Source organism: Lepisma saccharinum, chromosome 22 (genome assembly GCF_977018435.1).
Source record: "Lepisma saccharinum chromosome 22, izLepSacc3.1, whole genome shotgun sequence".
Taxonomy (NCBI): domain Eukaryota; kingdom Metazoa; phylum Arthropoda; class Insecta; order Zygentoma; family Lepismatidae; genus Lepisma; species Lepisma saccharinum.
This window is the reverse complement of record NC_139250.1, coordinates 37,942,616-37,965,915: the sequence shown is the minus strand read 5'-3', so window position 1 is coordinate 37,965,915 and position 23,300 is coordinate 37,942,616.

The window sequence follows — 23,300 nt, the reverse complement described above, 5'->3', positions numbered from 1 at the left end:
GAGGAATTGGCACTGCTAACAATATTGAAATAAAGTTCTGGTGTACCGTTACAATGTTATATTTCAAAAAGAATGTCACAGAAAACCTATTTCACACAAACTTAATAACATTAAAACACATCTGAAGATTTACACACACACACATGCAGAGTTGACAGTGGATGGGAAAACTGAATTTTCTTCCATCCCTCCATCTTTGATTTTTGTTGCCATAGGAGGGCGATAGTGAAGCACCATGTTCTTTAAAAGACACCTCCATTTTTGTTTTAGGATGCCAATGGTCCATTACATTAGACAGCTATGCACCTCAGGAGTGTTTTCACCAGCACCATCTATTGGTGTCATGACCCATGGTCCTCTGGATACCCACTGTTACCTGCAAAGATAAAGAAAGGCCTGTCCTGAGTTTCCACTGTAGATAATAAATATCCCAATAACAATTGAAAGTAACTTCACTTAAAAGATTTTAAAGGATCAGCAGGAATTCAAGTATTAACTTATGAGCACTTCTATAATCTATTCCTTTACTTCAAAACATCTAAAGTGCACATATCCGGTGATGGTTCCCCCAGTCTCTTATGAAGAAACTGTATGTTAAATTTGGCAATCCTCTAAAGTGCCACATTTATAGAAATTTCGAGTTCTTTTGTCCAAATCGCAATGTCAGTGTTTGACTTCTAAAAATACGCAAGTGTTCCACAAAAGCTCTATTTCCATAGCAAATGGAATGTTGAACAAATGAACATGTAATAGCCCCATCTAGTTGCTGCACTTTTTTACACTCTGTGCAGTGCAGGTGTATCCAGTGTCAAGAGTAGTGCAAGGAAATCACGTTCAACCAACTAGACGGGGTAGTTGTATGCTTGTTATATTGTGGATGTGGAAGAAATGTTCCTTTATGACTATGGTACGAACCGACTGAGGGCCCCTTTGCTTTACCTCCCCCGCCCACCTTCACACAGCAGACCCCTTGTGACAGCCACTGGACAGAAGCATTCAAAACATCGTCTCTCACAAACATCAGGGTTTATCCGAAACTGATATCAATTCTGCCAGTCACACCAGAAGGGTTTCTAATTTAGCTGTACTTTTTTGCTAGTAGTTTGTGTTAGACATAAATATACAGGTTGTCGCCATACACATAGGCGGATCTAGAACTTGTTTCTGAAATGATGTCCTCCTGCATCCACATATTTATAGGAAATTTTCACTAACACGTATCAGTTCCTGTTTCGAAATTGCTTCAATTTATTTCTTCATAATTTCTTTCAATACTTCTGATATATGGCTTCAGGTATAAAAACTTGGTAACTTGCCACGATGACGTTAGAAATATGTCTGTTTCTTGTGCAAGGCTATCTGGATACTGAAGCACGGACGTGTCCAATGTCAAGGTCAGCGTACAGTTGTGTGTTTAAATGCCGGCAGATGTGCTCTTACTTTACGACGCGCTAGCCGCCGCCTAACGGCCACCTCGGCCGTGAAAGACAGTATATCCTTATCACTAAAAATTCCGAGAGAGAGAAATACAACGTTATGAAATCAAGGAGTTAACAAACTATGAATTAGAAATATTAAAATTGAGCTCCACACTCAGGTAGTCTGGTAATAATAAGACTGCTGCCTTGTAACCAAGTGTACCCATGTTCGATCCCTCGTGGGGGTACATTTCATGAAGTGGCTCGAATTCCACTATAAAATACTGCAATTTGTTCAAAAGTCAGCACGCTTGGGCAATTTAATGCTCTTCGGAGTCTTAGGAGTATGCCTACATTCCCCAAGCGTGCTCATTTTTGCACCGAATTGCAGTATTTAGTTGGTTGGATTTATATTAACTTCATTTCTGAGGTTACAAAATAATTTGTGCATTTCGATTCCAGCATGTGAAAGCAGAAGAGCTACATGTGAAGAGAATATTAAAATTATGATTTATTAATTTCTAAATTAAAGGAAAGCTTTACTAAGGACAGTAAGTGATGTGTTAATTGGATTTGGCGTTTCAATTCAGAAAGTTCCGAATTTATAAACTACGGAAAGCTACAATCTTCCGCCTCACACTACTGTTGTGATATGGAAGGGAATTAGCAATAAGAACCCTTCAGCAACTGCTTGCAATGGTTGAAACGTTCAAAAGTGCCTTTAACGAACTATATAAGCTTTGTGTTATTCATTAACAGTTAAATGCAGTGGAGGCGATTGGGTTACAAAACTTTGGGGGGGGGGGGAAGAACAATTTACTTTCTCTTCGTAATGAAGTAATACCAAATTCTTACATTGACATTAATACATTGTGGGATGTATTTTTATTCGTGTGTGCTTCTAGATTCAAACTGTTTACATAGTAGATAGTCCTTTGATGTGGATTTAAGAGCATGCAATGTTGATTGGTTAGTTATTGTTATGGGTAATTTATTCCAAGTTGAAACTGCATTTACCGAGAATGATGATTTGAAGGAGGCGGTACTGTAATGACATGTAAAAAAGTTTGTTATGCCCTCGCGTGAAGTGTGAGTGTATTTGAGTGCCTATTTTAAGTTTTCTAAATAGATAATCTGGTTTACTTACTTTCAAAATTTTGTTCATGAAGGTGATATAGTGCAGATGCCTTCTTCTGTCCATTGTTAATATTTTCTTTGTGTTCAAATGAGGCAGGATATGTTCATATTTTCTTATGTTCAATGCAAATCGTATACAAGAATTTTGCATCACCTGAATTTTCCTTTTATCTCTGACTGAGACCCCAGGACCATAAACTACATCACAGTAATCAAAGAGTGACCACAATAAGAGCTTAACGAGCTTCAGTTTAACTTTTTCTGTTAGATAATTTTGAGACCTATATAAATTTATGAGAATGTAGAATGATTTTCTACACAGTCCATTGATGTGTTCTGTCCAAGTAAGAGAACTATCAATCACCAAACCCAGGTTTTTAGATGTTGTTTTATGCGGTATGCACGTCCCACGTATCTTTAAGACTATGTCATTATACTTGTCGTTCGTAATTGTTTGTCTGTTCCCCAGTAACATATATGTGGATTTTTTGGGATTTAAAATCAGTGCATTGGAATCACACCAGGTGGAAATTCTTTTTAATTCATCGTTGAGGACCATAACATCACGTCTAACTGTAATTGGCGTGGTAGGTAGGTATATCTGTGTGTCATCAGCATAGAAATGATATGTACATGTTTGTATTACTCTCGATAAGTCTGCTGTGTATAAAGTAAACATGGCCCCAATATTGATCCCTGAGGCACCCCAGTTTTTATTGGCACAGATTTTGAAAATGATAGTGGAGTGCCAGGCATTTGTACTTTCTGGTGTCTGTCTGTAAGATACGAGTTGAACCACTTGATTGCTAATGGGCTGAAGTTATAATATCTGAGTTTAGCTAAAAGTAGATCATGCCGTACACTATCGAAGGCTTTGCTGAGGTCTAAGAGGACTAGTATGACTGCACTCCGTTCATCCATGAAATGAAGGAAGTCATCTACTACTTTTCTGAGTGCAGTGGCAGTACTATGTTTACTGCGAAAACCTGACTGTAATTCTGGTATTATATTGTTCGCATCAACAAATTTGGTGAGTTGCTGACACACTACTTTTTCAATAATTTTGGAGACAACAGGCAGCAAGCTTATTGGTCTAATATCATCAAGACTTTGAATATTCTTCTTCTTTGCTAGTGGGATTACGTGAGCTTCCTTCCATATGGAGGGAAATTCTCCAGTGCAGATAGAGAAATTGATGATTTGTGTGAGTGCAGGCAGTACAAAGGGAAGCGATAACTTTAACATTTTAACTGTGATTTTATCAGCTCCAGCTGCATTTGAGTGTATACTATGTATTGCCTTATATATGTCAAGTTCTGTTATTGTTTTAATTGTGAAACATAAATCTGTGGTATTCTCATTCTTGTTTGTCATGAAGTAATTGTACTGTTTTTGGATAAGAGTTTCAGAAAAATTGAAGTTCTGTGTAACGCTAACAAAATGGTTGTTTATAACATCTGCATCCCTAAGATTAGATGGAAGGGCATCAATATTATTTGTAGTTTTATCAACAATACCTAAATCTTTTAATTTTTGCCAGGTACCCCGTGTGTTCATATTTCTGCTGTTTATATGGGATGTGAAATATGCTTTGTTTTCCTGCCTTGTAATTGACGTTGTGAAGTTACGGAGATCCTTGTATTGTAGCCAGTCGTGTGGGTTATTTGTTCTTTTAAATTTACGTAAGGCATTATCCCTGAGTTTCATTACTAGTTTTACATTATCTGTGATCCATGGAGTATATTTTTTACCTACCCTTGCCGTTTTAGTAGGTGCATGAATTTCAAAGATGCTGATGATTTTTGAATTAAAATAGTTTATTTTGTCTTTAATATCATGGATAGGTTTCAGCAATTCCCAATCTACGGCTTTCATATCATTTTCAAATTTATCACTATCAAAATGAGAAAAGTCACGATATGTAACGTATTTCATCTGCTTTATGGGCTTCTCACAAACCAACGATACATATGTGAGACAGTGGTCAGAGGTAACTATAGGGTTTTCAACATTCGACCCGTGAACAAGCTCAGTATTATCTATTGCTATGAAGTCTAAGAGTGTCCTACTATTTGCTGTGATTCGAGTGGGTTTGTCGATTATTTGAGTCAGGCCAAATGTGTTAAAAATTGCTTTTAAATACATAGTGTCCGATTCGTGTTTTAAGAAGTCACAGTTTGCGTCACCCAGCAGCAAGAGGGTGTCTACACAAGGGTATAGCTCAGAGAGTAGATTTTCTACAATGGAGAGCTTTGTGTACGCTATGTTTGGTGCTCTATATATAATACACACACCTATTCTCTTACTATTATTATTTATAATAATACTGATATATTCAACATCACTGCCATTGTCCAAGTCACTATAACCTACAATGCGAAAGTTCAGTTCTGTTTTCATGTAAATGGCAATGCCCCCTCCGGTTTTATGCATCCGATCATTTTTCACGATCTGATACCCTGGTAGGTTGATAGATGCCATTGGCGTGTAGGCATCAGTCCAGGTTTCAGAGATTGCGACAATATCAAAATCATGCAGTAATGTAACACACTGTAGTTCTTCAATTTTTGGTACAAGAGACCGCACATTACAATGAGCAACGCTAAAATTACCACTTGGCTGCTTTAGACACTCTAGATTTCTTCTTTCACTTTTGTTATGACTTACCATAAAAAATCTTCATTCCTTTTTGGGGCACACGCTTTACACTTTCTGAGGATCTTAATGTACGAGGTGTATTTATCTTTGAACTCTGAATTTTTTCTACATCACTACCACCATTAACACCATTGCATGCATTTGGCACTATATGATATATTTCCATGTAAGTATCACGAACATCACCACTGCCTGCATCTGGCATTTCTTGAAACATTTCTCTATCACTATCACCACTGTTGCATGTCATTAGCACTGTGTTGTATTCCACGTTTACTGTAGAGGGGGTTTGTTTCCAAGGGAGAGGGATGGTAGAACAGTCTGTATAATCTTCATTAACTATATCCATGATCCTTTGACAGATGCGACTTTTTCCTCTTCTGTTAAAATGCAAGCCGTGCTGCGTGTGGAGTGCCCTGTCCATTGAGTTAAGATCCAAAAGTTTGATATTTTTGAAGGCTTTACATACTTTCTCTAATTTACGGTTTACTTTGGTAAATTCTGAATTTACACACGAGCTTTTCATTAAGTCATGGCGGTGGGGAATATTTGCAATGATTATGTTAGTATGATTTAGACTTCGTAAAGTATTTAACAGATTCGGGATGATGGCATCTGCGTTGTTTCTTGAGACGTCATTTGTACCACTTATTATGACCACATTATCCTTTGCACCCAGCGTTTTTGCATCTTCAACTGCTGTTTTTGTGACCTCTTCAGTCCTTGCACTAGGTTTCACAATAGCACTGCAGCGCATGTTTGGTGTAAGTCCATGTATTTGTGGAGCTAGATTGCGCCCATGACTGTCTGCGCTTAACTTTTTTGGGGAGGATTAAAAAGTTTTCTAGGCCATAAAAATAGCGTCCAGGATTATTTTTATTTTGTGAAACAACTGTCACATTTGTGAAATCATAAAAATTGCTCCTCTGGCCCGAAGAGGTCAACAAAAGTACCATTGACTTGTAAATTTTAATAAACCTGAAAATTTTAGACGGCCAATGCCCCCCTTGCTTCCGCCATTCTCATTTGCGACAGCAGTCCTCTTCTATTGCCTTTACTTCAGTTACTTTTGCATTTGAGACTATTTCCTGAAGTTAAATATTTACGGAAAGAATTTATGACTATCGTAGCATTCGCACAGCAAGCCCATCTCCATAAAGGAATAAGTTTCTATCCTGCATCTCTTAAGATGCTTTCGAAGATACCATGCCTTGTTGGACTACTTGAAATTAAGCTATATATGTATTGCATTATTAAAAAAAAAAAAAGATCAGACTGTTTAAACTATATGTGACTTTAAATTAATCTCTCAGGTTCAGATTCAAAACAACTACACATAATTTATTAATTTCCAAGTATGAGCCATTTATTCGCCAGGCACATTTAGCTACATAGCTCACAACTCACAGCTAACGTATAAAATATGAGTGAGTGTTAATTACAAGAAATTTCCTAGAAAACGGAGTGGAATAGTTCAATTATATACAAAGTAATACAAGCAACCAAGAAACAAGAAAAAACAATAGTTGGTGATGTTTTTGATGTCGATGTTTTTTCCGTCGATGTTTTTGATGTCGATGTTTTTGCCGTCGATGTTTTTGCGGTCGATGTTTTTGCGGTCGATGTTTTTGCCGTCGATGTTTTTGGTGTCGATGTTTTTGACGTCGATGTTTTTTCCGTCGATGTTTCTACCATCGATGTTTTGTGCTGTCGATGTTTTGTACCGTCGATGTTTTGTCGGCGATGATTTGACGCTACACCTACAAGAAGTATACTAGGAGAGGGAAAAGGCTTCGCCCTGCATGCAAGGAAGCCGCCGAACAGCAAAAATATTAGAATAATTTTAGCATACCCGGTGGAGGAACATAGTGGTTCGAATTCTATGTACTTTAAACTGTAGGTCCGGTCCCCATTAGGATTTCTGTGCATAAAGTGGGCTTAAAAACAGTAATGTAATTTTAGCGTTTTAGAAGCAAGTTATGCTAAAATTCGACATTTACTGTTAAGCAACTTGCTCATATATTTGCCACAATTACGTGTTGCGAGCGCACGTGTATCGAGCGCATGGTATTTGGAGCGGACACAGAAAAGAAGCCGTTCGAGCGCACGTGAAGGTAACATAACTGAGTCACCCAAGCATATTCAAGGTGCAGGTGGTGCAGGCGAGGAGAAGATTGACATTTGAAAAGTGGGTTCATTCTTGGAAAGTATTTGTAGTGAGAAAGTCGTGGTTATCGGTAACATGTTGGCCGTCAAACTGAGAACATTATCCACTGCCGGTGTGTGAAGGAACGACTTTCCGACGGCAAGAGCTTCCTTATGTTCGACATAACTCTGGATAATGGAAAGAAATGCATGATATTTGGAAGTGACAGTGGCAGAAAGTTATTACAATCCAGAGAATCTTTCTTCCTAGACGGCACATTCAAAAGCTGTTCTAACTAGATTCAACAGATTTATACAATACATGCTGATTGTGGAAGTTCAGAAAAAGAAACAAAAAATATCCAGCTGAAGGATAAGAAGAAATCGACGTACGTGCAACTTTTTGAAGCGTTAAAACGTTGGGGTTGGTCTCCGAAAACCATTAAATTGGACTTGGAGGTAGAGGTGATACAGGCGATCAGAGACGTGTTTCCACATACTTTCGTCTCTGGTTCTAATTATAATTTTTACCAGTGTCTGTGGAAGAAGATACAGCAACTAACCTTAGCAAAGGAGTACAAAGAAAACAGGGAGATTAGGAAAACATGTAGGATGCTGCTTTGACGTTGATACTGACAAAAAAGTCGACGCAGCCTGGCTCGGGATTATGGAGAGAGCGCCACAGGATCTGAAATTAACAAAATTCCTGGACTATTTTGTGGAGCAGTGGTTGAACAACGACAATATACCAATCAATTTATGGAATGTTTCCGGCCAACGACACTGGACAAATAATCCGGTTGAAGGATGGAACAAGTTCAACAGGATCGTTGGAGCACCGAATCCGAACGTTACTCCAGAAAATGAAAGAAGAAGCGTAAGAGATAAGCTGGAGGATAATGGCTCAAGACTTGGGAATCCAAAGCAAGAAGAGGAGGCGCTATTACATTGAAACGGACAGACTCATACAAGCCATTCTAGAAAAATATTCTGAAACTGAAGACTTGCTTCACTGCCTGAGAGCTCTATCGAATGTGTCCACGTTTGGTTGAGAGCCATTAACATTATGTGACGAGGCTATTGCCGACTGAAAGCCATTAACCTTATGTGATGAGGCTATTGCCGATTGAAAACATTATTGTGAAAGGTTTTGACGAAGCTGAGTGCTGAATTAAAAAGTATTAATCCTAAAAAAATTGACGAAGCCGTTGCTAATAGACAACAACCTTTAAACCAGCATTGTGTATTAAATTACACATTGCCAGTCCCAAGTCTGAAAAAGTGTGAGGGAAGGTTGAGATTTAAACATAATGGTAGAAAAATGTGTGTGCCCTCGTTGTATGGTCGTTTAAAGGTCATTCAGAAAGTGTGTGCTCGATGTACGAAATTTCCTTTTGCGTTCGATGTACATGCGTTAGTCGCACGACACCATTTGCCACTATTAACATCCTTTACAAATTGAAATACTTTGTTATTTTTTTTCGATACAAGACATAAAATAGATAAATCTAGCCTCCCTAAACTCAATGTAAATGATATGCATCTGCCCTTCTCCACTATTGTTAAGAATCTGGGTGTGATACTCAACCACCATCTCACCTGGACAGAGCACATTGACTCGGTATCTAGAAGAGCTTTCGGTGCATTGCATTCACTCTATCGGCTCAAAAACTTCCTCCCTGAACGCATAAAAATTAAACTCGTCCAGTCTCTTCTCTTTCCCATTGTTGACTATTGCGACATTGCTTTCTTGGATGTCAATCACGAGCAAGCTAAACGACTGCAGCAAATCAAATATGCCTGCATTAGTTTCGTTTTCGATCTAAAATATTCAGAGCATTTGACATCGTACTTTGCGAGGGTCGAGTGGCTTAAATTAAGCGATAAACGTAATTTTCATAAGTTAATTTTACTGTACAAAATTCTCCAAATAAAAGACCCGCAATATCTCTACCTATAACTGATTTCAACATATTTCAGACTTTCACAGCCGCAACACAAGATCGCGCGAAAGGTCTCTGCTCTCCATTCCACTCCACGAATCCAACTTTTATGCAAATTCTTTTACTGTTACCTCAGGAGGCCTTTGGAACAAGTTGCCACCTGAAATTCACATCTCTTCCTCAATTGTGACGTTCAAAAAATTGTTAAAGTTCACATATTATATAATGAAAATTAAATGTTTGACTTCCCTAATAATGTGGCGGGTACAGAGAATTATAGAAGGACGTAAGGCACAGAAATGATTTAATGTAATAGTTAACATGAATTATCGTCAAAGTATACCGTTTTGGACTGTGTTTAAGTAGAGGAGTATGAACGAAGGTTGAAATATGGGTTTTTGAGTTATCAGCGCTCCGGGGTGCTGCAGCCTGGTGGAGGCTATGAGAATAGGCTATCTACAAGGACAAAGGTTGCGGCGCTATTTCGCAAGTGAAAGTGGTAGTTCTTTTCGGCCTTGGACGCTGTTATAGATTTGCAACCTCGGAAAACTTTTTGCATGTATGTTTTAACTCAACGTTTTCTGAATTCTCATCTGCTTTGTATATGTTATGATATTAGGGTGCATAAAACAAATGTGGGCTTTTATAAAACCATGATTTGTTTGTGAAATATGTACCACAGAGTGGGAAAATAAATTGAAGAAGAAAATGGTGTGATGGTCTAAATATGGGCTATGCCATAAGGTCTAAATATGGGCTATCATCACATATTTAGAACACATATTAGTAATACTTAAACAAAGAGCTAATAAATGTTTATTTTTATTTTAGAATGTGAAGCACAAAGCCATGCTATGAAAGGAAGGGAAAACGAAAGATATGGAATCAAGATGATATGGCGAGTGCCATAGCAGACGTAAGATCGACAAAATGAGTTGTGATAAAGCAGCCGTTGATCACAAAGTTCCTCGTTCTACATTGCAAAGACTTAGCAAGAATAATTCATTGACGCCAGCTGAAGCATCAAAAATAAAGTTAGGAAGAAAGACAATCTTAGGGGAAGAACTGGAGAAATTGCTTGTGTCATATTTGCTTTAAAGGGAACAAAGGTTTTTTGGTTTTACAATTGGCGATCTGGGGCCTAAGTCTTGAACTGTCAACACGTTAAGGTCTAACGAGTTCGTGACGTTTTTGTCAAGAAAGGCTAACGAATGCCATTTAGTGTAGTCTCCACTCTTCGTTAACGAATACGGTTACGGACGCGCTAACAGAAAACGAGTGGAACCTACTCACAAGCCAGGGTGCTTAATCCCGACTCTCAATACGTGAGCACGGAAACGACCATTTCGTTATCACCCCAACTCGTGATCGGAGAGAAAATCGTAGTCCTGACTGGTCGTTAACGAGTGCCGACTTCGATGGCTTACGAGTTCTCGCTAACGACTGAGAATATAGTCTCTGATGCACTCAAAACAAGTTTGTCGTAGAGGCTACACCCAAAGAACCAATCAGATGGCGAGAATTAAAATCGAGAGTCGTGAAGAATCGATCGATCTTCATAAAAATCGATTGTGGTTTGTTTACTGTCTTATGAAGTTACCCAAATGTCGAAATTGATCTTAAATGTAAAACTGCACGGAAAAATAAATAGTGAGTTTATTCGAATAGATAATATTCATGTATGTGAGCGGCACTCCATGAGGATTTTTCGGAAGAAAAAATAAAACAAATCTATGCACTTACCAAATTAGCTAATAGCGTCAAGACTTTAAAAAGAAAAAAAAAGTTGTACAATGTTATGAATGTACAGCCCAATATTTTTAAACATGTAATAGTAGTTTTCTTAACTGCATAGAAGACAGGGAGAGGGAGGGTTGTTTCTTTCAAATGTATTATGAGAAGAGGTGTTTCAAATATGTGGTAACTTCTCGGTCCAAGTTCCGATCGTTTAATTCAAAATTAATGGTGCAATTGTATTTTTTACACGGCTCGATTTTTTATCTGTATTAACACATCGTTACCACACATTCTTTATAGTTTTAGTGATTTCTTGCTGCATCTCGTGTGAAGAACGATTTTTCCCTTCCACACATATCTACATGATTGTTGGGGAGTATATATACGTATATTGCAACATATTGAAGGTTAGGTTTTTCTTGGTAAATAATATTTTACAAAATTTTAAGGGCAAAAATACACACATATTCCTAAAATGAATGTTTTGCTTGTCTTTGATACAAATAGCTGATTGGTATCTTACGTTTTAGGTTAAGCAGGTTAGATTTAAGGCTCTTAGAATTAATAAAATATTCCTAAATACTTTCGTTGTAAGGTTGGGTTAGTCAGGTTTAGGGTTCTTAGCATTATAACAATATCTAAGTGAACAAAACATCCAGTCTCAAGCACAAAACTCCCTTCGTACCTTGATGAAAATCTGCTAAAACTCCATGTCTTACATAACCGGAAACCAAGAATGATTATTTGCTGCAAATCACACCTACTCGTGTAAGCTCCTTTAAAAATCGAAGTATCTCGGGTAAATAATACTTTGTGTAGAATTTAACAGTGCTAATTCATTTCTCCAAGCTTCAAACTTACCTTCACACATTGTTTCCAGTATCCCAAACTACTTTCTAATACATCTATAAAATTTGCAAAAATGAAAAAGAAAGAAAAAAGAAAATAATATCATTCAACATTCGGAACCGTTGCCAACTTCTCTATTAATGGCAGAATATTGATTTTCGGTAGGTAATTGTGGGAGTTTGTGAATGAGGGCTGATTTTCTATGAGCATTGTAGGAATATGTATGCATTTTATCCTAAATTTTCCAAATTTTATTTACAAAACAAAAAATATTGAAAAATCGAACGAACACATCGAACATTGGGAAATACAGCATTAAAGTGCAAAAGCAACCTTTTGAAGTAATTCTTTTATGGCACATTCCTGGTAAATCCAGGTTCCTCCCCTCACTAATTCATAATTTATTGAATGGAGATGGAAGTATACAGAATTTCTTTGCATTACCAATACAAGTGTGATTTTCCTCAGTGAAATGTACAGAAAACATACCTAAAAAATGACAAAAATATGCTGTCATACAATGAATTTGCTAAAAAATATGCCTTGGGGTTTTTTATGCATTTACATGACAAATGACAGCATCAAATAGTATGCTGTAACTTAATAATGCCTAACAGAACCAAGAAGTTACAGAACTGGAATTGTAAATTTACACAGAGATCCAAGTTCTGGAAATTATGGGAGTGCAATACAGAGTTTTTTTTTTTTTTTTGAGACTCTGTGAGCATTGGTACATAATACCAAAGACATGTTTTTCCATTTCATAAATTTTCAGTCAATTATAATGTCTCTAACATGTAAATTTTGCATTCCTAGATGCTATTTAATGATTGGTACAACAACTATAATTTCTCAAAACTATTTATTCAGTGAAGTGTAATTTTCAGTCGTTACAGTACCGAGACAGTGATGTGAAAAGTTTTATGAATTATAATGGCAATCTTAGTGTAGGATTTCCCTTGCTCTTTGAGTGGATTGGAGTTTAAAGTCCACTTTTGTGCACAGATAGGCTAATTGGGACTGGACCTACAGTTTAAAGTAGGATCCAAACCTCTATGCCTCACCGGTTCTCAAACTTGGAACCCCTTGATTGCAAAGCAAATATGTTACAACTATGCCATCGGGGAAGAACCCCTACCATTTGAAGTAGATGATGTAACAAAAATTATTGTGGATGCCGTATGCAAATGGAAATATAACATAAAAAGGTAAAAAAAAAAATAATAAAAAGTCTCTCAAGAGATTGAAAATGAAATCTGGAGTCCCCTTGATGTTGAGGTAATTAAGATTTGACTAATCTATTAATGGGGAGACTGTTCAAAGTAGTCCTCCCATTAATGACTATTGCAATATTGTTGTACGAGAACCAGATGGACCTAACTTAAATTTATGTAATTTTCACGAGTGATTATGTCTGAATATAAAAAAGTCAGTAATTTGAAGATACTTAAATCCTCTTTACCACTAATGAGAAAAGCTGGACATGGGTGAATCTGACTCCAAACACGGCTTTTTTAGAGTTACGTTCCTCTGGTTCTCACACGGCAACATATGACATGAGGTCGTCTTTATGCACAAAGAAGCTACAGTTTAAAGTTGTATCTGAACCATTAAGTGCCTCTGCTGAGTATTGAACATGGAATCCCTTGGTTACAAGATGGCAACATGCAACATTTCCAATACACCAATGAAGAGGCTTGAACTCTCAGTGAGCAAATGAGTAAAGTAAACCAATCTCAGATAGAACAGCACTGAAAAATATATTTGCAATGAAACTTTTCTAAATCAAGTGGGAGGTGATTGTGTACATTATGAAACATGTATTCATGAAATCAGATACACACTGATGCAGACCTTTTGTACACAGAAAAGGCATAGTTAAAAAAAAAAACTGACTACATGGGAACTTTGCATGTAATATCAGCTTTTTAAAACTTTAAGAAAACCCTTTTGTGTGTTCTGTTACAGCTCTTGCAATAACAATCTTCTACAACAACACACTACTTTATGGCAAAAGTAACTAAGGCAATGAAGTACATTGATATTTCATAACGACAAACAAGGCTTAAAAACTGTTGCAAAGGGGAAGCTTTAAACAGAATAAAATAAACCTTTTCATGTTTCATCTTGCATATGAAAATATAAATCTCCTTTCTTTAAAGAAATATATTTTAAGGTAACAGCCATCCAAGCCATATGAAATGGCTGATGTGCATTTTACTGAAAAGTTATCTGAAAATTCTGGCTCAATCAGATATTTAGTTTTCTGTTGGTTGAGTCCCAATCTTCAAAAAAACCTTCCAGCAGGTAGTAAAAATAAATAAGTGAACCATTTAAAGTAGTCAATAATTAAATGAAAGAAGTGAGGAATTGGCACTGCTAACAATATTGAAATAAAGTTCTGGTGTACCGTTACAATGTTATATTTCAAAAAGAATGTCACAGAAAACCTATTTCACACAAACTTAATAACATTAAAACACATCTGAAGATTTACACACACACACATGCAGAGTTGACAGTGGATGGGAAAACTGAATTTTCTTCCATCCCTCCATCTTTGATTTTTGTTGCCATAGGAGGGCGATAGTGAAGCACCATGTTCTTTAAAAGACACCTCCATTTTTGTTTTAGGATGCCAATGGTCCATTACATTAGACAGCTATGCACCTCAGGAGTGTTTTCACCAGCACCATCTATTGGTGTCATGACCCATGGTCCTCTGGATACCCACTGTTACCTGCAAAGATAAAGAAAGGCCTGTCCTGAGTTTCCACTGTAGATAATAAATATCCCAATAACAATTGAAAGTAACTTCACTTAAAAGATTTTAAAGGATCAGCAGGAATTCAAGTATTAACTTATGAGCACTTCTATAATCTATTCCTTTACTTCAAAACATCTAAAGTGCACATATCCGGTGATGGTTCCCCCAGTCTCTTATGAAGAAACTGTATGTTAAATTTGGCAATCCTCTAAAGTGCCACATTTATAGAAATTTCGAGTTCTTTTGTCCAAATCGCAATGTCAGTGTTTGACTTCTAAAAATACGCAAGTGTTCCACAAAAGCTCTATTTCCATAGCAAATGGAATGTTGAACAAATGAACATGTAATAGCCCCATCTAGTTGCTGCACTTTTTTACACTCTGTGCAGTGCAGGTGTATCCAGTGTCAAGAGTAGTGCAAGGAAATCACGTTCAACCAACTAGACGGGGTAGTTGTATGCTTGTTATATTGTGGATGTGGAAGAAATGTTCCTTTATGACTATGGTACGAACCGACTGAGGGCCCCTTTGCTTTACCTCCCCCGCCCACCTTCACACAGCAGACCCCTTGTGACAGCCACTGGACAGAAGCATTCAAAACATCGTCTCTCACAAACATCAGGGTTTATCCGAAACTGATATCAATTCTGCCAGTCACACCAGAAGGGTTTCTAATTTAGCTGTACTTTTTTGCTAGTAGTTTGTGTTAGACATAAATATACAGGTTGTCGCCATACACATAGGCAGATCTAGAACTTGTTTCTGAAATGATGTCCTCCTGCATCCACATATTTATAGGAAATTTTCACTAACACGTATCAGTTCCTGTTTCGAAATTGCTTCAATTTATTTCTTCATAATTTCTTTCAATACTTCTGATATATGGCTTCAGGTATAAAAACTTGGTAACTTGCCACGATGACGTTAGAAATATGTCTGTTTCTTGTGCAAGGCTATCTGGATACTGAAGCACGGACGTGTCCAATGTCAAGGTCAGCGTACAGTTGTGTGTTTAAATGCCGGCAGATGTGCTCTTACTTTACGACGGGCTAGCCGCCGCCTAACGGCCACCTCGGCCGTGAAAGACAGTATATCCTTATCACTAAAAATTCCGAGAGAGAGAAATACAACGTTATGAAATCAAGGAGTTAACAAACTATGAATTAGAAATATTAAAATTGAGCTCCACACTCAGGTAGTCTGGTAATAATAAGACTGCTGCCTTGTAACCAAGTGTACCCATGTTCGATCCCTCGTGGGGGTACATTTCATGAAGTGGCTCGAATTCCACTATAAAATACTGCAATTTGTTCAAAAGTCAGCACGCTTGGGCAATTTAATGCTCTTCGGAGTCTTAGGAGTATGCCTACATTCCCCAAGCGTGCTCATTTTTGCACCGAATTGCAGTATTTAGTTGGTTGGATTTATATTAACTTCATTTCTGAGGTTACAAAATAATTTGTGCATTTCGATTCCAGCATGTGAAAGCAGAAGAGCTACATGTGAAGAGAATATTAAAATTATGATTTATTAATTTCTAAATTAAAGGAAAGCTTTACTAAGGACAGTAAGTGATGTGTTAATTGGATTTGGCGTTTCAATTCAGAAAGTTCCGAATTTATAAACTACGGAAAGCTACAATCTTCCGCCTCACACTACTGTTGTGATATGGAAGGGAATTAGCAATAAGAACCCTTCAGCAACTGCTTGCAATGGTTGAAACGTTCAAAAGTGCCTTTAACGAACTATATAAGCTTTGTGTTATTCATTAACAGTTAAATGCAGTGGAGGCGATTGGGTTACAAAACTTTGGGGGGGGGGAAGAACAATTTACTTTCTCTTCGTACATATGGTTTAGCATAATGCGGGGGCAAAAGCGGCAAAAAGTGTGGGGGGGCATCTGCACCCCCATGCCAACCTAATCGCCGCCACTGCACTAATCGAGAATCAAAAAGTTGTTCCATCCCATAAAAAAAATATCCAGGACTATTTTGTTAAATAACTGTTATAATAATAATAATAATATATCTTTATTGAGCGGGCGAGGTTCAGCGTATGATGTTCTCCCACCTAACCCTTGTCAGAATACAGTCTACAGTTACAAAAGGTATATATGTCCAATAAGAAAAAAAGAAACAAAACCAAAAATAATAATAGTAAATAAGAAAGATGAAAGAAAAACGTATGGACAATTTGAAATCAGATAAGAACTGTAAAGATACAATTAATGAGTATATGTATACACATAAAACTAAATTCTAAATACAATTTTAAGTATATATATATAGGCACACACACATGTACACGTAAATGCATATTTGTTAATATTTGATGGTGCAAAAATAGAAATATTTGACATGAAGTAATACCAAATTCTTACATTGACATTAATACATTGTGGGATGTATTTTTATTCGTGTGTGCTTCTAGATTCAAACTGTTTACATAGTAGATAGTTCTTTGATGTGGATTTAAGAGCATGCAATGTTGATTGGTTAGTTATTGTTATGGGTAATTTATTCCAGGTTGAAACTGCATTTACCGAGAATGATGATTTGAAGGAGGCGGTACTGTAATGACATGTAAAAAGTTTGTTATGCCCTCGCGTGAAGTGTGAGTGTATTTGAGTGCCAATTTTAAGTTTTCTAAATAGATAATCTGGTTTACTTACTTTCAAAATTTTGTTCATGAAGGTGATATAGTGCAGATGCCTTCTTCTGTCCATTGTTAATATTTTCTTTGTGTTCAAATGAGGCAGGATATGTTCATATTTTCTTATGTTCAATGCAAATCGTATACAAGAATTTTGCATCACCTGAATTTTCCTTTTATCTCTGACTGAGACCCCAGGACCATAAACTACATCACAGTAATCAAAGAGTGACCACAATAAGAGCTTAACGAGCTTCAGTTTAACTTTTTCTGTTAGATAATTTTGAGACCTATATAAATTTCTGAGAATGTAGAATGATTTTCTACACAGTCCATTGATGTGTTCTGTCCAAGTAAGAGAACTATCAATCACCAAACCCAGGTTTTTAGATGTTGTTTTATGCAGTATGCACGTCCCACGTATCTTTAAGACTATGTCATTATACTTGTCGTTCGTAATTGTTTGTCTGTTCCCCAGTAACATATATGTGGATTTTTTGGGATTTAAAATCAGTGCATTGGAATCACACCAGGTGGAAATTCTTTTTAATTCATTGTTGAGGACCATAACATCACGTCTAACTGTAATTGGCGTGGTAGGTAGGTATATCTGTGTGTCATCAGCATAGAAATGATATGTACATGTTTGTATTACTCTCGATAAGTCTGCTGTGTATACAGTAAACATGGCCCCAATATTGATCCCTGAGGCACCCCAGTTTTTATTGGCACAGATTTTGAAAATGATAGTGGAGTGCCAGGCATTTGTACTTTCTGGTGTCTGTCTGTAAGATACGAGTTGAACCACTTGATTGCTAATGGGCTGAAGTTATAATATCTGAGTTTAGCTAAAAGTAGATCATGCCGTACACTATCGAAGGCTTTGCTGAGGTCTAAGAGGACTAGTATGACTGCACTCCGTTCATCCATGAAATGAAGGAAGTCATCTACTACTTTTCTGAGTGCAGTGGCAGTACTATGTTTACTGCGAAAACCTGACTGTAATTCTGGTATTATATTGTTCGCATCAACAAATTTGGTGAGTTGCTGACACACTACTTTTTCAATAATTTTGGAGACAACAGGCAGCAAGCTTATTGGTCTAATATCATCAAGACTTTGAATATTCTTCTTCTTTGCTAGTGGGATTACGTGAGCTTCCTTCCATATGGAGGGAAATTCTCCAGTGCAGATAGAGAAATTGATGATTTGTGTGAGTGCAGGCAGTACAAAGGGAAGCGATAACTTTAACATTTTAACTGTGATTTTATCAGCTCCAGCTGCATTTGAGTGTATACTATGTATTGCCTTATATATGTCAAGTTCTGTTATTGTTTTAATTGTGAAACATAAATCTGTGGTATTCTCATTCTTGTTTGTCATGAAGTAATTGTACTGTTTTTGGATAAGAGTTTCAGAAAAATTGAAGTTCTGTGTAACGCTAACAAAATGGTTGTTTATAACATCTGCATCCCTAAGATTAGATGGAAGGGCATCAATATTATTTGTAGTTTTATCAACAATACCTAAATCTTTTAATTTTTGCCAGGTACCCCGTGTGTTCATATTTCTGCTGTTTATATGGGATGTGAAATATGCTTTGTTTTCCTGCCTTGTAATTGACGTTGTGAAGTTACGGAGATCCTTGTATTGTAGCCAGTCGTGTGGGTTATTTGTTCTTTTAAATTTACGTAAGGCATTATCCCTGAGTTTCATTACTAGTTTTACATTATCTGTGATCCATGGAGTATATTTTTTACCTACCCTTGCCGTTTTAGTAGGTGCATGAATTTCAAAGATGCTGATGATTTTTGAATTAAAATAGTTTATTTTGTCTTTAATATCATGGATAGGTTTCAGCAATTCCCAATCTACGGCTTTCATATCATTTTCAAATTTTTTTGTGACAAAAATGTCATTAGTAATGTATATATATAAAAAAGATTTTCTCTCACCAGTGTCTGGGCAACCGAAGGAGTACTTTAACTTTTACTGGTGCTTAGGCGTTTAGGTTAGATTTTGTGATTACAATAAAAAAAAGATAATTTTATATTCCCGTCGTGATAAAAAAATAGATTTGGAATAAATTCTAATGTCCGTAACTCTGTAAATATACGTTTCTATGCCCCCAAGCTTCTGATATAGTCTTAACAACAGTTAATCTTTCCATGGGGAATTTTTCCTGGAAATTCGAGGGAGTACGTAATTTAGTACACTCGACCTGCAATTAATACAACTTAAAACATAGTGTCAAAATTTCCTTTAAAATCTTTATCATCAGTTCACGTACTGCATAAATCATGCGTACCATTTTTTCCCCCTATATATAACATATGGTAGTGGTGCCTAATTGAAGTATTTTATAGTACCGTAATTTCATTTACTGGTTGCAACAGGACAATATGTTGCAGAAAATTAATTGTTCTTATTTTGTGCGGCATCGTTATTTTACATTTTGATGTGACGTGGGTGGAATGTTGGCATACATTTCCCAGGTGTATCAAAATATATTTTGCAGTAGTATTTTGTTTCGCGATTGCTAAGCTTAAGGAATGTTGCAAAAATATCAGCTCTAATTCTTACAAAGTACGTGGAACAATGTAATTAACAATAAGAAGGAAAATGGCACGAAGTATTTAATTCTTTAGGTACATCGTAGCAACAATTCACAATACATACGTATTTCACTCTCCCCCAGATTTGTTCCAATTGTCCTTATGTTCATACCCAATAATATTAATAACATACTAACATGACGTACTTACTCGAAATACGACTCAAACGAAGTGGGATTGCAATTCTTGTTTCTTCAAAACCATCCTCCGCAACAGCTGATAGTGTCCATCTTGAAAATCTGCAGCCGTGAACGAACTCGGTAGGTGCCTGGCTTGTGACTAGGTTCCACTCGTTTTCTGTTAGCGCGTCCGTAACCGTATTCGTTAACGAAGAGTGGAGACTACACTAAATGGCATTCGTTAGCCTTTCTTGACAAAAACGTCACGAACTCGTTAGACCTTAACGTGTTGACACTTCAAGACTTAGGCCCCAGGCACCTACCGAGTTCGTTCACGGCTGCAGATTTTCAAGATGGACACTATCAGCTGTTGCGGATGATGGTTTTGAAGAAAGAAGAATTGCAAGCCCACTTCGTTTCAGTCGTATTTCGAGTAATTACGTCATGTTAGTATGTTATTAATATTATTGGGTATGAACATAAGGACAATTGGAACAAATCTGGGGGAGAGTGAAATACATATGTATTGTGAATTGTTGCTACGATGTACCTAAAGAATTAAATAATTCGTGCCATTTTCCTTCTTATTGTTAATTACATTGTTCCACGTACTTTGTAAGAATTAGAGCTGATATTTTTGCAACATTCCTTAAGCTTAGCAATCGCGAAATAAAATACTACTGCAAAATATATTTTGATACACCTGGGAAATGTATGCCAACATTCCACCCACGTCACATCAAAATGTAAAATAACGATGCAGCACAAAATAAGAACAATTAATTTTCTGCAACATATTGTCCTGTTGCAACCAGTAAATGAAATTACGGTACTATAAAATACATCAATTAGGCACCACTACCATATGTTATATATAGGGGGAAAAAATGGTACACATGATTTATACAGTACGTGAACTGATGATAAAGATTTTAAAGGAAATTTTGACACTATGTTTTAAGTTGTATTAATTGCAGGTCGAGTGTACTAAATTACGTACTCCCTCGAATTTCCAGGAAAAATTCCCCATGGAAAGATTAACTGTTGTTAAGACTATATCAGAAGCTTGGGGGCATAGAAACGTATATTTACAGAGTTACGGACATTAGAATTTATCCCAAATCTATTTTTTTTTATCACGACGGGAATGTAAAATTATCTTTTTTTTTTTATTGTAATCACAAAATCTAACCTAAACGCCTAAGCACCAGTAAAAGTGAAAGTACTCCATTCGGTTGCCCAGACACTGGTGAGAGAAAACCTTTTTTTGTGACAAAAATGTTATTAGTAATGTATATATGTGTGTGTGCATGGGAGGGGGTACTTGGTATACTGTATTCATAACCATCAATTGAAAAGGGGAAAATATTTTTTTTTCTATATGAAACCATCAACAGAATGCACTCAGTTTAACTACCTTATGTCATGTGTTGATAGCGGGTAGCATGAATTTATTTTAAGCATGAAAATCTTTGAGTCAGTGGGAACTGTTTGATAGAAGTTTCCTTGTAAGAGAATTTATATTTATTTTTTCTGAAATAATTTCATAGGTGCTAGAATCTCTCATTTTCACAACATGGAGGTACCAGCCAGATGGTTATAGGTCATCAGCCAGTGTATAGAGCAAGTGTGCAGTGCTATGGTGGTTATTGGTCCTCACAATGGATGAAGTTTCCACTGATACAAGCAGATCAGCTGGATGTTAAAAGGAGGTAAGATAGTGCACGTTATTTTTGTTTCATTATAATAACACCTATTGACATCCATCATGTGGTGGGTTTTAGACAGCTTCTACAATAAAATGTAATAAAACATAAATACTGAAATGAGTGGCTGACTGGCCATGTAGGTAGGTATATTGTGCAAGTGAACATGCTAGTTTATTTTCAATACTATCCATATAGTTCTGGATTTGCAAACAAATTTGTATCACTTTTTATCTCGTATTCCTATTTGCATGGACAAAACAATACAATTATAATTGTTAAGACAAACCAAATCAAAGGTGCTCATGGCAATAACAGTTCCAGAGTGATATTCTTTTAATATTTTATTATTTTTTATTTGAACACAGTAAAAGGTGAATTTGTGGGGTTTTCAAAACAGTTGCTATTTTCAAATAAATCAGAAGTAAACAACTGAGTAATGTGTAACATCAGATGGATGGTGTTTCTCATTCAGAATAACATGAATATATATATATATATATGTTTTTTAAAAAAAATCATTAACTTTGTGCAGTATCTTATTATGATCAATACCTCAACTTGTTAACCCAATTATTTGTGCAAAAGTTACAGTACTTTTCCTCTTTTGCAGATAGCCGATTAAAATGAAAATATTGTGACTACTCTCGGTATCCAGGGTGGACACATGAGGAATTCCAACATCAGATACTTTTGTCAATATAAGAATAAGGCAGGTACAAGGAACACTTGGCTATCAGGTATGTAGATGTTCTAAGTCTGGAATAATTATTGTTAATAATTTTTCCATGAAGTATTTAAATTGCACTCATCTCATATATTAACTGCATTATTAAAGATGTGAAGTACTATGTTTATTACCGCAGTGTTGTTTCATAATTATCTATATTCTACAATAAGTCTAGTATTCTCTTCTCTCACCTTTTTATTATTACAAAATGTGCAATATCCGTAAATTTTAAACTTAAACATTTCTGAGTTCTTCAAATGTTATCAAAACGTTTTATTCTTAGATACAAGTAGTAATAATAATAATAATAAGAAGAAACCCTACCAGTATACAACAACACCATGCTAGGGACAATTTTATGTGGAAGCATTTTTATTAATAGAAATGTTACGTGAATGTTTCATAAAATCATATAACTATTTTTATTCCAGACAATACTATTCATGGAAGCCTTCACATAACATTCACAGTTAGCATAATCTATAATATTTGCCACACAATGAGCATGTGATTAAATATGATACATGTTTAATTTGGATATGAATAACAAGATTATTGAAATGTAATAGAATTTGTAGAATGTAAATTGAGGATGTTGTAGGTGAGTTTATAAAACACCTAGGAGTCATAACACATTAGCCCCATCTAGTTGACTGCACTTTTTGACTCTCTTTGCACTGAAGCGTCTAGTTGGTTGCACGGTGCAACACTGAGTTGTTCTAGTTTGTTGATTTGGAGTCAAGTAGTGTATTTGGTGTCTGCACAATCTGCACTACCTTTCGGACTGGTGTATGGTCACGTGGTGTGTGCTAACTAATCAAATGA